At 41.9% G+C, this 13723-nt stretch overlaps 1 protein-coding gene across 4 annotated transcripts in view; it reads left to right on the plus strand.

Annotated features, from left to right (window-relative positions):
• The window catches only part of PPP2R2B (protein phosphatase 2 regulatory subunit Bbeta), a gene marked incomplete at both ends in the record, with an annotated part of 465894 nt that overhangs the window by 162468 nt on the left and 289703 nt on the right, over nt 1-13723 (plus strand). The gene's annotated exons all lie outside the window — the stretch shown is intronic.

Consider the following 13723-nt stretch of genomic DNA (forward strand, 5'->3'; position numbering starts at 1 on the left):
CCAGCAGAAAGCAAGAGGGTTCAGTAAGCTGAGCTTTGCCAAGAGGTGAAATTGTCGTGTTTCTCTCTCTCTCTCTCTCCCCCCGCCACCCCCCAGATTGTTCTGACATTAGCCTGAGTGAGGTGCAGGCAGGAAAGAAAAGTCAGCAGGTGGAATCTCATTTGCCTTTTGTGTGGGAATAGAGAGAGGAGGCTTTTTTTTGTTTGTTTCTAAATACCAAAACTTCTGCATTTTTGCTTTCATTTTGTACCTGTCAGCCTTTATCCCTCACCACTCCTATAAAGTGTTGCATTGTCACACTGTGATAGCCACATGAGAAAATATGTGTGAAAGGGCTTTAGGAAAATGTAGCAAGGCGTGTTAATTTAAGATTCTTCTTCTTGGGTGCTAAAATTTCTGTAATATTTAATCAAATCAAGACCATTAGAGAAATGTGATGGGCGTGGTGGTAGTAAGAGTTCAAGTTGTGAAAGATAAAAAGACACACAATTTGGGGGTAAAGGTGGCATCTTCTCTAAACATCCCTGGAAGTTTTAGATAGAAAGAATGCCCAGCGCTATTGAAAATACATGCTTCGTTCATCATCATTATTAGAGAGCATCACACCTAATGCGTCCATGGCGCTAGACAGATCAAGCCGAGCTTTATGAGCTCTGGCCTTCAGGAGCTTAGAAGTGGCTTTTAAGGTGTTCAGCAGCCTGTCCCTGCCCCATACCAAGCACCATACTTGCTGATTCTTTTTACTTGCCTGGTGACAACGTGGTGGTAAGATGTTCTTCCCCATTCTTAGTGCTTTGTCACTGACTCACCAGGTAGAACATGATCAGCTCTGGGTCAGAGCATATCATCCAAAAGAGAAGTTGACTTTCGGGTCTATTGTCCTTGGGGGCGCACCTTGTTTTTTTTTTTCTATTTGAGACAGCGAAGATAGAGGGCTGCCTTCATGTTTTCTTCTGTATTGCATTATGCCTCCAAGTGCAGGCAGAGGAAACTTACTGAGCTGGGAAGATGGGGAAATTGAGGCCATGTGCGTAGCACCGTCATCTGTAGAATGAGGAAGTGAGTTAAACACGGCATTCCTTATCGCTTTCAGGGCCCTAGATACTACCTAATCTTTGTTCCTATTTGATGACATTTTTGTAACCTCTGGTTCTGAATAAAATATCTGGGTTCGTATAGTCTGAAATGAGGCATGAGTTTAGAGCAAAGAACTTTCTAAAATTTTTCCAAATCAGCCTCTTGGATTCCTCCCCCCACCCCCCAACTGCCACCACACTGAAAATTTAAACAAACCTTTATTTCACAGTATGCTTCCAGGTTTCTTTACCTGATCTTAGTGAAGGTCTGGGAAGAAAAAAAAAAAAAAATTGGAACTTAGACAATGTAGATTGCCTTTTTACATGCAATCCCTAATTGCATTTTAGGAAACGTTGACCTGGCCAGAGGGGGAAGTGTCCTTCTTCTGATGATGAATTACCTTCAAAGTGCTAGTACACCTTGAAGGAACCCCACTAGATCAAAATATTCTTTGTTAAAATCGTCTTCGTTGGGGGCTTGCCACAAAGTTCTCTTCCCTTTATTAACTTAAACCCACCTTCTGGAGAATTAATTTCTAGGTCCTTCTATAGACTTTGCTTTTCTTTTTGCCTCCTTTGATATTTCTGCATTTTCCTCCCTTGCCCAGATATGGCAGGTTTTTTTTGCCAGATCTCCTTCGCATGTATCTCTGAATTTTTCTTCCCTTTGCTCGTATCATTCCACACTGCAGTATTCTATTTAAAGCTGAAAGGTTTCTGCTGTGTAGTTAGTGTGAAGGACTCCAAGCTCAATTTGCATTGTAAGTGGTATCTGCAGGCAAGTTCATCCGGGTAAGAGCAATGCAGATGCTAAAGGACACTTTTTCCCAAGCTCCTCCCTCTCTCTCTCTCTGATGGGAAAAGAACGCATGATGTGCACTTATTAAAAACATTTCTTATAACTTTTCTTTTATTCTGAGTATTAAGTTACCACCCTCCCCTACGTTTTCCTATCTTTTCCTCCCTTTCTTAAAGTTACTATCTTTGAGTATCTTCTCTTTTCCAAGCCCTGTACTGAGGTTTCTGTAAGTAGCATTTTAATGTGTCCATCCCCTGCTAAGTGGATCTTGTTATTTCCATTTGCAAATAAGGAAACTGAGCAACGGAGGCCCAGGGATGATACTAAGTTGTCAAGGTCACACAGTCGGGGGAAAAGCTTGTCTTCAAACTCAAGACTGGCTGACATGCTCTTCTACTAGGAATTTCTGCACTGCCTCATTTTTCTTTAACTATTAGTTCCTGTTATGGGGAAGATCACAATGGTTTATCTTTGTGTGTAAACGGTGTTCCCATCTGAGGAAACATTCTTTGCGGGGATCAGAGTGTGTGTTTGGGTTTAACACCTGAGGAAAAGCATCGGTAGGGCTGGCTTTCTATATTTTTAGATTTGTTAGAACCAACTAAAACCCCCTCTCCATTAGAGCAGTCTGAGAGTTTTCTAGATTAATCTTTCTACCCTCATATGGGGCACAGTCAGAATAAATATTCTACGTAGGTGGACTTTACAGGAATGGCAATCTGGTTAGAAGAGGAAGTCGGAGAACTTATTGTTTAAAAATAACTATTCTGTTCTCAGTTTCCTTAGCTTTAAAATGGGAATAACATTAGAACCTATGCCACAGGAAAAAAGAATATCTAATGCAGGAAAAGCACTCAACACAGTGCCTAATACAAAGCCAGTCCTCGATAAATGCCCTCAATACATTACAGCCGTTGTTAGTATTACTTAAACTGCATTTGCATGGCAAGCACCCTGGTTTTCCTCGGATTGTTGTTGATTTGGGATGATCTTGAGGGAAGGGCTAGTGGAAATGGGAGAGAAGTCCCTGAGACCCGCCACAGTCTCTTTGTTGACTCAGCCACTAGCCACGGGTCTTGCCACTTGGCAATCTGCCTTCATGTACTTGCTGGTTATATTGTGGCAGTGAGTAAGTTCCATCTTCTCTTAGAGGCCTTAAAAAACCCAGACTGCTTGTACATATTAAAAGAAGAACAAATTCACTGAGTCCATGTATTGTTATTATATTAATATGATATTATTATTATGTAACTGTTGATTCCTTCTGCCTTTAACTCCTTCAACAACTATTAACTAACTTTCTGTGGGGGTGATCCTGCATGCTCCGGTACAGACATTGTGTCTGTTCTCATGGAACTTTTGGGCTGGTGGAGAAAGTAGACGTTGAACTAATGATTTTGCAAAAAAAAAAAATACCTAGCTACCAACTGTGACAAGCGATATTCAGGAAAAGCACAAGACGCCTTGAGATTATGTGTAAGGCAGAAAGGCGAATCTAATTTAGACTGGGGGTTCAGTGACTGCCTCTCAGACAGAGTTGAAGCTGAAAACCAAAGGATGAGTCAGGAGTTAACAAGAACTGAAGACATTTCAGGTAGAAGGGGCCATAGGTCCAAAGCACAGAGATATAAAATAGTCTGACAGATTCAAAGAATGAGAAGATGCCTAGGGTTGAGTGTAGGGAACAACAAGAAGAGTGACAAAAATGAGACTGGAGCCTACAGTTTACTTTGGAACGGACCAAAACCAAGAAAAATTAATACTAGGAGAGAAGGATGGATAAATGGATAGATAGATGATAAAGCAAGTATAAAATGTTAATGGTAGAATCCAGGTGGTCGGATTCACTGTAATTTTTTTATTTTTATTCACTGTAATTTTTTTATTTTTATTCACTGTAATTTTTTTTCAACTTGACTATTTGTTTGAAAATGTTTGTAATAAAATGTTACAAAAAAGAAACTGGAGAGTATTTAGGGACCGGATCATGTTAAGCGTTGTTGGCCTTAAGGAGTTTGGACCTTATCCAAAGATGGATCGAAAGCCATTAAAGGATTTTGATCGGGGAGAAATATGATCAGGTTTGTTTTTTCAAAACTCAGGCTGGTTGCTATGTAGGGTGGGGTCAGAGGGCTGGGTAGGAAGTGAATAGGGGTGAAAGTAGGGGGATAGTTAGGCCACGGCTGTCCCCTAGGATGGTGGCAGCGATAGAGGTGGAGAGAATTTGATAGATTCGAGATACATTGTAGGAGAAGAATGGATAGGGCTGAGTTGGTGTGACAAACTGGGTGGAGATGGAGAAGTAGATGGAGATGGTGTCAAGGATGACCTCCCAGGATTTTGCCATGAGAATGGATGCATAGTGGAGCTTTCCACTGAAACTGGAGTCATCTAGCCTCACGGTGAGACTCTCAAGTAAGCAGTTGATACCTGGGACTGAAGCTCAGAAGAAAGATCTGGACTAGATTAAAATTTGGGGTGTCACGGGTATATTAAAGGTACTTAAAAGCATGTGAATAGATGAGATGCCTAGGAGAAGAGCACTGCAGGGCAGAATTTGAGCCAGTGAGTGAAAAATTACAAGGAAACTGATCTTGGCTCCGTATAAAGAAATTGTACCAGGACAGAATACCTTGGTGTAAGCATAATTAACCGCACACTTAAATTATACCAGTAATGCTATATGACCATTTTTGAGCAATGTGATAGAATAAGAAGAGGCCAGTCTTGGGTGAGTTGAGTTCGTAGGGTCTCCAAACTTGAGATCTGTGTGATCTGTGAAACGTTCCAGCTTCTTAGGGGCATGAGAATAAAAGAAGGTGAAATTCCCTGCTTCCTCCCCTCCCCCCATCCATCCCACACTTGCTCAAGAAAGAGGGAAGCTACGATGAGTAAAACTAGGAAGGTACATGAAAATGACTTTTGATATGAAGGTGCTGGAAAGGCGTCAGAAAAATAAAAGGAGGTAGTGTCATGATGGAGAGCTGCCCTGTAGTTCCTCAAGTTGCTTTGGTATTTTTATGCAAATACAAGATCAGAATAGGATTTCCAATGCATATGGATGACTGTTTGAGTTCTCTGCTAGTCTCAGAAAAATCTGAAATGGAAGGTGGGAAGAAGCAGCCTTATACTATTATAAATGACCTTTCCGGGGATAGGAAATGTTCCACTACTAAGCATAATAACCAGAGTGCATTGAAAATCACTAGCAAGTATTCATTATTAGCATCCAGGTCCCCAGGGGCCATCCCAAGCCCTTTATGAGGGCTGGTCAGAAACGTACCAATGAACCTGGGGTGAATAATATTAGGCCAGTCCTGTCAAAATATTGGTAGGCTCAATGAAAAGAGCACAGCTGCAGACTGACATTCCTAGATTCTAGCATTTGCATTTACGAAGAAACTAAGGGCCCAATTTAGATGCTTAGATGAGGGAGGAGAACTAAGGTTTCTTGAGTACTGTCTGTATCCCAGGCATTTTCCTAGGTGTTTCTCATGTGTTGACTCCTTTAATCTCCTTCAACAGCTCTGAGGGAACGGTTGCGTTAGATGCATTTTTCAGAATAAGAAATTGCAAGGTTTGGAGAAGCAAAGAAACTTGTATAAGGTCACGTACTTGGAAGTGGCAGACCCAGATTGGAACCAATGACTGCCTGGATTCTAGGCAAGTGTTCTTTGCCCACCCCTGCTGCTGCTTGTCTGGATTTTAGAGGGAAAAAAATTCAGGTTGTGTTCCATGCTCCGCGTACATCCCCATGGTGCCCGTTCAGTGCTACTCAGTTCACCCGGTTCATCTCATCCCAGTAAGATAGTGTACAAGTCTAGGCTTTCCTCTTTTTCCCACAGGGAGGGAGCTGAATTCCCCCAGTTGGGGCCGGAATCCTTAGCTGACTTAATCCTGTAGATTTATTCTACTCTATCTATAATAAGAAAAGAAGGAAAATATTTACGGAATTGAACAGTCAAAGTATAAAAATTAGCTGGGTTTTTATAGCCTTCTCCATGTCCCTCACCCCCAGCCTGGGACACTCACAATGAAGTTCCCACTGGGCCATCCAGGCACCCATTCTCCAGAGTTGATGGCAACTCATATAGTTGTCTGGAGCAGAGCAAAAGGAATGGGCCGGAGGCAGCTGGATGACGGCTGATGTCCTTTTGCCTCAAGGGTGGTGTCTGAGAACTCATTTTGGCCAGAGCAACTCTCCAGTAGTGCTCTACCCATCTCCCATTAAAATGATATTTGCTTTCATCTCCAAACTTCATTCTTCCCACCAAATTTCCTTCTGTTGCCTTTCCAGTAGAACGCTAGAGTGAGGCTGAAAATCAGCTCTGACCTGACAAACCAGTTCTGACATAATTATCCCATTGGAAGCACAGATTCTTCTTACAAGACCACTAGGAGTTTTGTCGTAAATCCAGGAATCCTCGGTATCTTATGCTCCAAGTTCACTATGGGAATAGTGGGAAGTGGTCATAATAGGATATGTATTTGTGAAATCCATGGACAACTAATTAGTATTAATGGTTTTTTTGGAGAAAGGATCATTGTGGGTAAGGGAAAAGGATGGCCATGTAGAGGGGTAAGTCAGACTGTCAGTTCTGTTCTTTCGAGGAAAGAGACCCGATTGATTCCAGCAATGAAAAGAAATGAAGGGGCAAGAAGATGCAAGGGTCTAAGGGTCTGGAGGATTTTAACGTGAGAAAGATGAGGTCTACCACAAGGAGTGTGCCAAAGAGTACCTTACCTATGAGACGATGTATTCTAGGCGTACTGGGCTTGACGCTGGGCGACTGACAGCCTCCTCCATCATGCATGGCTGATTTCACTGCTTGAATCCATTAAGTAATGAACCCGAAGTAGTCGCAGAATGGCAGGCCATCTCCTCCACTTAATGCAGGGGGCTCAGCTCTGTGACCCTCAACAGACGCACAAGGGTGCTGAGTGTGGAAAAGCTGTAAATGGCCCTAATGGGAGATATTGCAGCGAGAGGCTGAGCACTCCCAGGTGGTCTGAAAGGCAAAACCTGGATCCCTAAGTACAAAATATCACCAGGAAGCGTTTTACCAAAGAGGAGAGCTGAGCAAGAAACTTGAGAGTAACATCATCGCTCATGTAACTTTGCAGAGGTAAGTTGGGGCCAGGGACACCCAGATTAGGAGGTCTGTTGATTCACAGCTGCTGTACTGTTGTCATCCATGGTTCTCTCTGCCTTTATGTCTATTTATAAGGCAAATAATGCATAAATGCCTTCTTACTTGAAGAGCTTCAAGCATTATGGAAGTAGATAAAGCAAAGCGTGAATCACTGTCCATCCCCACACCAATCCCACTGCTTTGCCCAGAGTTACCATTGTCAGTAGTTGGTGGGCTTCCTTATAGACACCTTTCTATACATTTCCACACATTTAAATATACATGTACAGATACACATTAGGGGAGGGATTGTTTGTTTGTATAACTGAATGCATACTGCTTGATTTACTTGCACTTTGTTTTCTCGCCCATTCAATGACATATCTGAAAGACCTTTCTGTGTCAGGACACCTACGTCTGCCTTGTTCTTTTTAATGGCTGCATAGTGCCCCGTGGTATGACTGTACTGCAGTGTATTTAGCAGTTCCCTTGTGGCTGGATGGGAAATTGTTTCCGGCTTTTTATATTACATAAGATGCTGCAGTGATTATGCATATACATATGTTTTTGTTCAAACATTCTCCTTTAAAGCCGAGATACCGGTTCTCCTCTCTTAGCAAAATGGCAAGACGGAATCTCTGGTCCTTCATTTATTCTCTAAGTAACCTTGGATAAGTCATTTAACTTCATGAACTTGAACTTCCTAATGTAAGAAATACCTGGCATGCCTATGTATATGTGCACGGTACAGTGTATTCTAAAACCACTGTGGATTTGAGTGTTAATACAGAATAATGTTGTTTACTAGCAGTTGTGGAGGGCTTGCTATGTGCCATGAACCAACTTTGGGCTTTAAAGTATCTTTCTCGTTGATACTGTCCTTATACCCCTTTAAGTGAAAAGTTGAAGCAGAATGAGATTACTTGTTCAAGGTCACCCAGCTGTGGGTGGCAGAACAGAAGTCACTTCCAGGTGTGTCCATGTAGTATATAGACACGCCTGCTTAAAAAAAAAAAAAAAAAAAGTCATGATGTTGATGCAGAGAAAAGATTCTTCATTCTAAAGAAATTCTCCTTTGAGTCAATACCAATACACAGGGTCTAATTTTTATCAAGAATTTGAAGATGAACAGAGGGAAAATTGGAAGGCAATGCAGTCTTTATTGTAATCAGTGGTTTGGAATGCACATGAGAAGACCTGGGTGTTATTCCCAGTCCTGCCACCATAATTAGTCACTTTTACTCTCTGGGCATTGATTTCCTAATCTACTAAAATGAGGTTGAAGATGGGGGAGGGGAGGCAAGCTCTCTATAGATTTTCCTGGCTCTAAGTTTCTGTGATGCACTGTGTCTGTATTTGTGATCATCTAGGTTTGTTTTGTGTGTTCTGACGTTGTAGTCGGGGGTGAACTTGTGGGACACAGATGTAGGCTTTAAATGGCCCCAGAACTCCAGGGCTGGCTGTATGTACTGATGGGTCAGATCATCTTTCTGGCAAGAAGGCTCTGGTGCAGCCAAGAGGTGGAGCCAGAAAGGGAAGCGTCTCTGCCTGAAGCTGCTGCAGACGGAGGAGCCAGTCTGTCTGGACGGCCCATGACTTTGAGAGGAGCCATTTGGCAAAGTTGCTGGCAAGAGCTGCCTTGCAGCATGAATTCTGGAGACTGTCCTGGGCTGGAGTGAATCAGGGATGCAGCAAAGGTGGCTGGTGGAACAAATAACCATCTGGTGAGCAGGGCACTGCTCAACTTGCCGCACCGACAGGGAAGAGCGAGTGCCAATTGGTGAGGCTGAGCCTTCAGTGACATGATCTGACAGGCACAATAGACTGTCTCCCCTGCTGTTGTGTGCTCCATGGAGGGGGCTGTAAATCCCACACGAACCTTTTTCTTTTAGAAATCAGGAAGCCCCAGTTCCTTCTACTATTATAAATTAGGAAATAAAATTCACCAACTCCAACGAGATTGATTTTTGGATTTCTTGCCAGCTTGCTGTGGTGGTGGTGCTGGGGAGTGTGGTGAAATAGAAGTTCTTGCTCTCAAGCATCTTTCCATCCATTTGGGCAGATGACGCTCTGACCTTCTCAAAATGTACTCAATCATATAAGCCAGACTGTGTGAGTCTGTGCTGCGTTTGCCTCTCTGTTATCCCTGGGAGGCTGAGATGGTGGAATCAGAGCCTGCCTGGCTCAAGACGCCCCCCCTCCAGCAGTACTAGTTCCGAGACCTTGGACCAGTCACGCCATCTCTCTGATTATTTTTTTACCTATAAAATATGGCAGCGGCCGAGGCAACATGCCCCTGGCTAACATGTTATTGTTTATACGTGAGCATTTAATAAATACAGAAGAATCCCTCTCACTCCATGCAGTTGGGACCCATAGTGGATGAGAAGTTGGAATAGTTAAGGCAGAGAATCATAACGATGATACACCTATTTTATTTTTTTTAATTGAAGTATAGTTGATTTACAATGTTGTGTTAGTTTCAGGTGTACAGAAAAGTGATTCAGAGCTATGTATATATTGTTTTTCAGCTTCTTTTCCCTTCTAGGTTATTACTAAATGTTGAGTATAGCTCCTGATACACCTATTTTAAACAGCATTGCCTAATTTTGATGAAAAGCCTGTTGAAGAATCAAGGCTTAGTCTCTGAGTGTGGAACTGCTGATCGGGACTTACATTTTTCTTGCGCAAACCACACCCCAAATGACAAAGACCATGTCTGAGATTGGTTTCCTTGAGGTTGAGTGAGAGTGTAGATTGGTTAAGTAGAACCAATCTTAACTACTGATCCTTCTAGATTTTTATGATCGTCCCCCATCTTTTCTCTCTCCCACATTTAATCGACAATTCTTGATCGTTTTTTGAAAGCATTAAACTTAGTTTTCATATCAAACAATCATTCTCTGCCTTTTCACACCATTCTTTTCATCACCTTCCGTGATATTTAATTAAATGACAAGTATACGGGCATCAAGAGATTTGGGAGCGGACACAACTGACTCTCAGTAGATGTGCAGCTCAACCAAAAGAAACAGAAGCGAGCCGGTGGACCAGAGATGACCTTAATAAATTAGCTGTGAATGTAGAGCAGCCTAGAGACCCATTTTACAGAGGGAATTGAAGGCGTATTTTCATCCAATGAGTCAACTTCCTGGAGGTCTGTTAAAAGAGATTCTGTTGTAATTATGATACGGACGAAGAGCCATCGTATACTGAGTACTGAGTGTACCAGGAATTGAGTTCAGGACTCTATATCCACTATATATCAGCGGTCGCCAACCTTTTTGGCACCAGTGACCGGTTCCGTGGAAGACAGTTTTTCCACGGGGGTGGGGGGATGGGTCAGGTGGTAACGTGAGCAATGGGGAGCGGCAGATGTAGCTGCGCTCGCTCTCCCGCTCGCCTGCCTCCTGCTGGTGCCTCCCGGCTCCTAACGGGCTGAGGACCGGTACCGGTCTGGGGGTTGGGGACCCCTGCTATATATGATGTACTATATATTACGTGTATATGTATTGTGTACTGCATTGGTGTGTATATATATGATAATAGGTACGTGCATCCACGTGTGTGTGTACATCATAAAATCCTCACAGCAATCCTCAGCTGTATTTACAATTAAGGCTGAATTAGGTGAGACTTTTTAGGTCTTAGTCACCGTTGTCTATTACCCATCTCCTAGTCCAATATCTGGTAAATAGCGCTTATTACACGTTTATTAAGGAAATGAGCGAATGTATGACAAAACTGAGGCTTAGAGAAGTTGTGTAATCTGCCCAGCATCAGTCAGCAGACTCGGGACTTGAATGCATGTACGTCTGACACAGAAATGTATGTTCTTAAGAATGGATTTAGGACGTGGATGGATCTAGAGACTGTCATACAGGGTGAAGTAAGTCAGAAAGAGAAAAACAAATATTGTACATTAACGCATATATGTGGAACCTAGAAAAATGGTACAGATGAACCGCTTTGCAGGGTAGAAAGAGAGACACAGATGTAGAGAACAAATGTATGGACACCAAGGGGGGAAAGTGGTGGGGTGTGGGGGTGAGGGTGGGATGAACTGGAAGATTGGGATTGACATATATACACTAATATGTATAAAATGGATGACTAATAAGAACCTGCTATATAAAAAATAAATAAAATGAAATTCAAAAAAACCCGGATTTAGGTATATTACAATAATTTCTTTTTTACAAAGCTCTTGGAGATATACTTTGGATCCCATATTGCCCTAAGAATAACCTGATGGGATAAAAATCTGGTGTCATCTCCGCTTTTCACAAGTACATAGATGCTCTAGAACAGGGTCTGTAAATTGTCCTGTAAAGGGCCAGATAGTAAATATTTTCATCTTTCCTGACCATACAGTCTATGTCCCACCTACTCAACTCTGCCATTGTAGTGTGTGGGCATGGCTGTATTCTAGCAAAACTCTATTTGCAAAATCAGGCGGTGGCCCATGGACCATCGTTTGCTGACCCCTATTCAAAAAAAGTGTTTGGTACCCAATAATGTTCCAAAAATGTTGATCTTCCAAGTGAGTGATTTTGGTAAGTGCTAGAGGGATGCTTACCTGAACAGGAATGGCTCAGTGGGGAAGGTGGGGTCTTCGTGGGATTCTGACAGGTGGAGCTGAGCAGCACAGGCATTCGTAATGGAGAGTGGAGTCTTGCGTGATCTTAGGAGGCAAAAGTAAGCAAGGAAAATGGTGTATTATTGAGCAAATGGGCTGGAGACTAGAGACATAGCCGACTGTTTGATGCCCATTAGAACCCTCATATACCACCACACGTCTTCCAGGTAGTGTCCCCACAGCTGCTCACTCAGTGGTTACTTTAAAAATGTTTGTTATATACTAGGCATCACGCTAAAAAAAAACCCAGATATGCAATTAAAAAAAAAACAGACACATATTCTACTGTCATAGAGCTTGCATTCTACTGGAAAGATACACTTTAAACACAAACGTAAGAACATGAATGTAAATCTTGGTAAATGCTACATAGGAAAAGAATAGAGGCTGTGAGAGAACAAAATATATGCTCACTGATGAAAATCGGGACTGTAAAGAAAAGTGTAAAACAGAAAGTCGAATTTAGCTCTGAACATAATCATTACAAACATTTCTTGATGTAGTTTCTTCCAGGCTGCTGTGTGTGTGTGTGTGTGTGTGTGTGTGTGTGTGAGAGAGAGAGAGAGAGAGAGAGATGGATGAATAAAGGAATTATATGAAAAATATTATCATACCTATGTTTGTTTCGGTCCCAAACACAATACTATGAGCATTCTCCTGTAACATCCTATAGTTTAAACCATAATTTTACCAATCACTCAATGCTGGAAGTTTGGATTATTTCCAGGATTTTGATGTAATATTTGTGTGATAAATGATTGCATGCCTCTAAATCATCTCTCAGGTTATTTTCTTAGAACAGGTGTCTAAAGTCAAGATTACTGGGTTAAATGGTACGAACAATTAAGTTTCTAGAGAAGATCAGTAAATTGCGTTCTAAAAAGTGGTACCAGTGAGTGCCATTGTAATTGCTATGGCTCTTTCCTACTTTTGTTTGGTCCGTGTTTTGCCTCTACTTCACGTTGTCACTCGTTTTCAGTGTGTTTAAGTTCATCCTAGAGAATGTACGTGGGGTGAAAATCAGAAAAAAAAAGTCATGAAGATATAATTAATGAGCTTTCATTTGATCCCGTTGCCCTTGTCCCTCCCCAAAGCCCCGGGTCCTCTTACCCTTCCTAGTGGGAAAACAAGCTCAGTGCTCAGCCTCCGCTATTAAATACATGGGTAAGTAGCTTGCTCTCTGGGATTTAGTTGCCCACCTACGTTAAATAAAATGACTTTCCTGGTTCCCAGGCATCAGTTGTAGATAAGTATATGGAACCTGGTGACCCAGGTGTTAATGTTAATTTTCTTCAAACTGGTGAGTAGGTAATTTCAAAGAATGATTGACCCAATATGACAACCAGTATGGTTGTTTAATGAGCTAGCCTCTTGTGGGGCTCAAATCTGACATTTCTGAAAGCTGTGTTAACCTTTTCTTGTTATTACTATATGTGGTTGAATGCAGTTTGAACCTAGATAAATCTGAGAAAACTAGACTCTATCGTTGGCTCAAGATTTCCAGACATCTCTAATTTCCCTCCAAAACTTGAGAGCATGACTTGATGGAAATGAAAAGTAAAAATCTTATAAACTACCACTGGGATTACATTTTTAATGAGTGATTTTTAGTCCAACAACCGTCGAACAACGCAGAGGTTAATTAGGTATAATTTATAGTCAGCCCTCTACACTCCCAGTTCTTCTGCATCCATGGATTCAACAAACCATGGACTGTGTGGTACTCAAGTATTTACTATTTTAAAAAATATCCGTGGTTAAGTGGACCCGTGTAGTTCAAACCCATGTTGTTCCAGAGTCAGCTGTATGTTGGCGTCTGTAGTTCATCAGTCTTTGGGGATTATAGTTGGGAGTCCGTCTGAAGTCTCAGTTCATTTGGCTTGAATACTTGGGGCACTTTTCTCCCTCTAAACTATCTGGAGGTATTGCAGGAAGAAGACCACATTCTTTGACTTTTTTTGTTTAAACTTTTATGAAGTATTAAAAAGTGATACACAGTTTGTGACCTAAGTGTTCAGTAGATAAAATTTAAAGGATGCATGGCTGGCTGGCTGGGTAGATGGATGGATGGATGGAT

This window comes from Leucopleurus acutus (assembly GCF_964270905.1).
Source record: "Leucopleurus acutus genome assembly, chromosome: 3".
Lineage (NCBI taxonomy): Eukaryota > Metazoa > Chordata > Mammalia > Artiodactyla > Delphinidae > Leucopleurus > Leucopleurus acutus.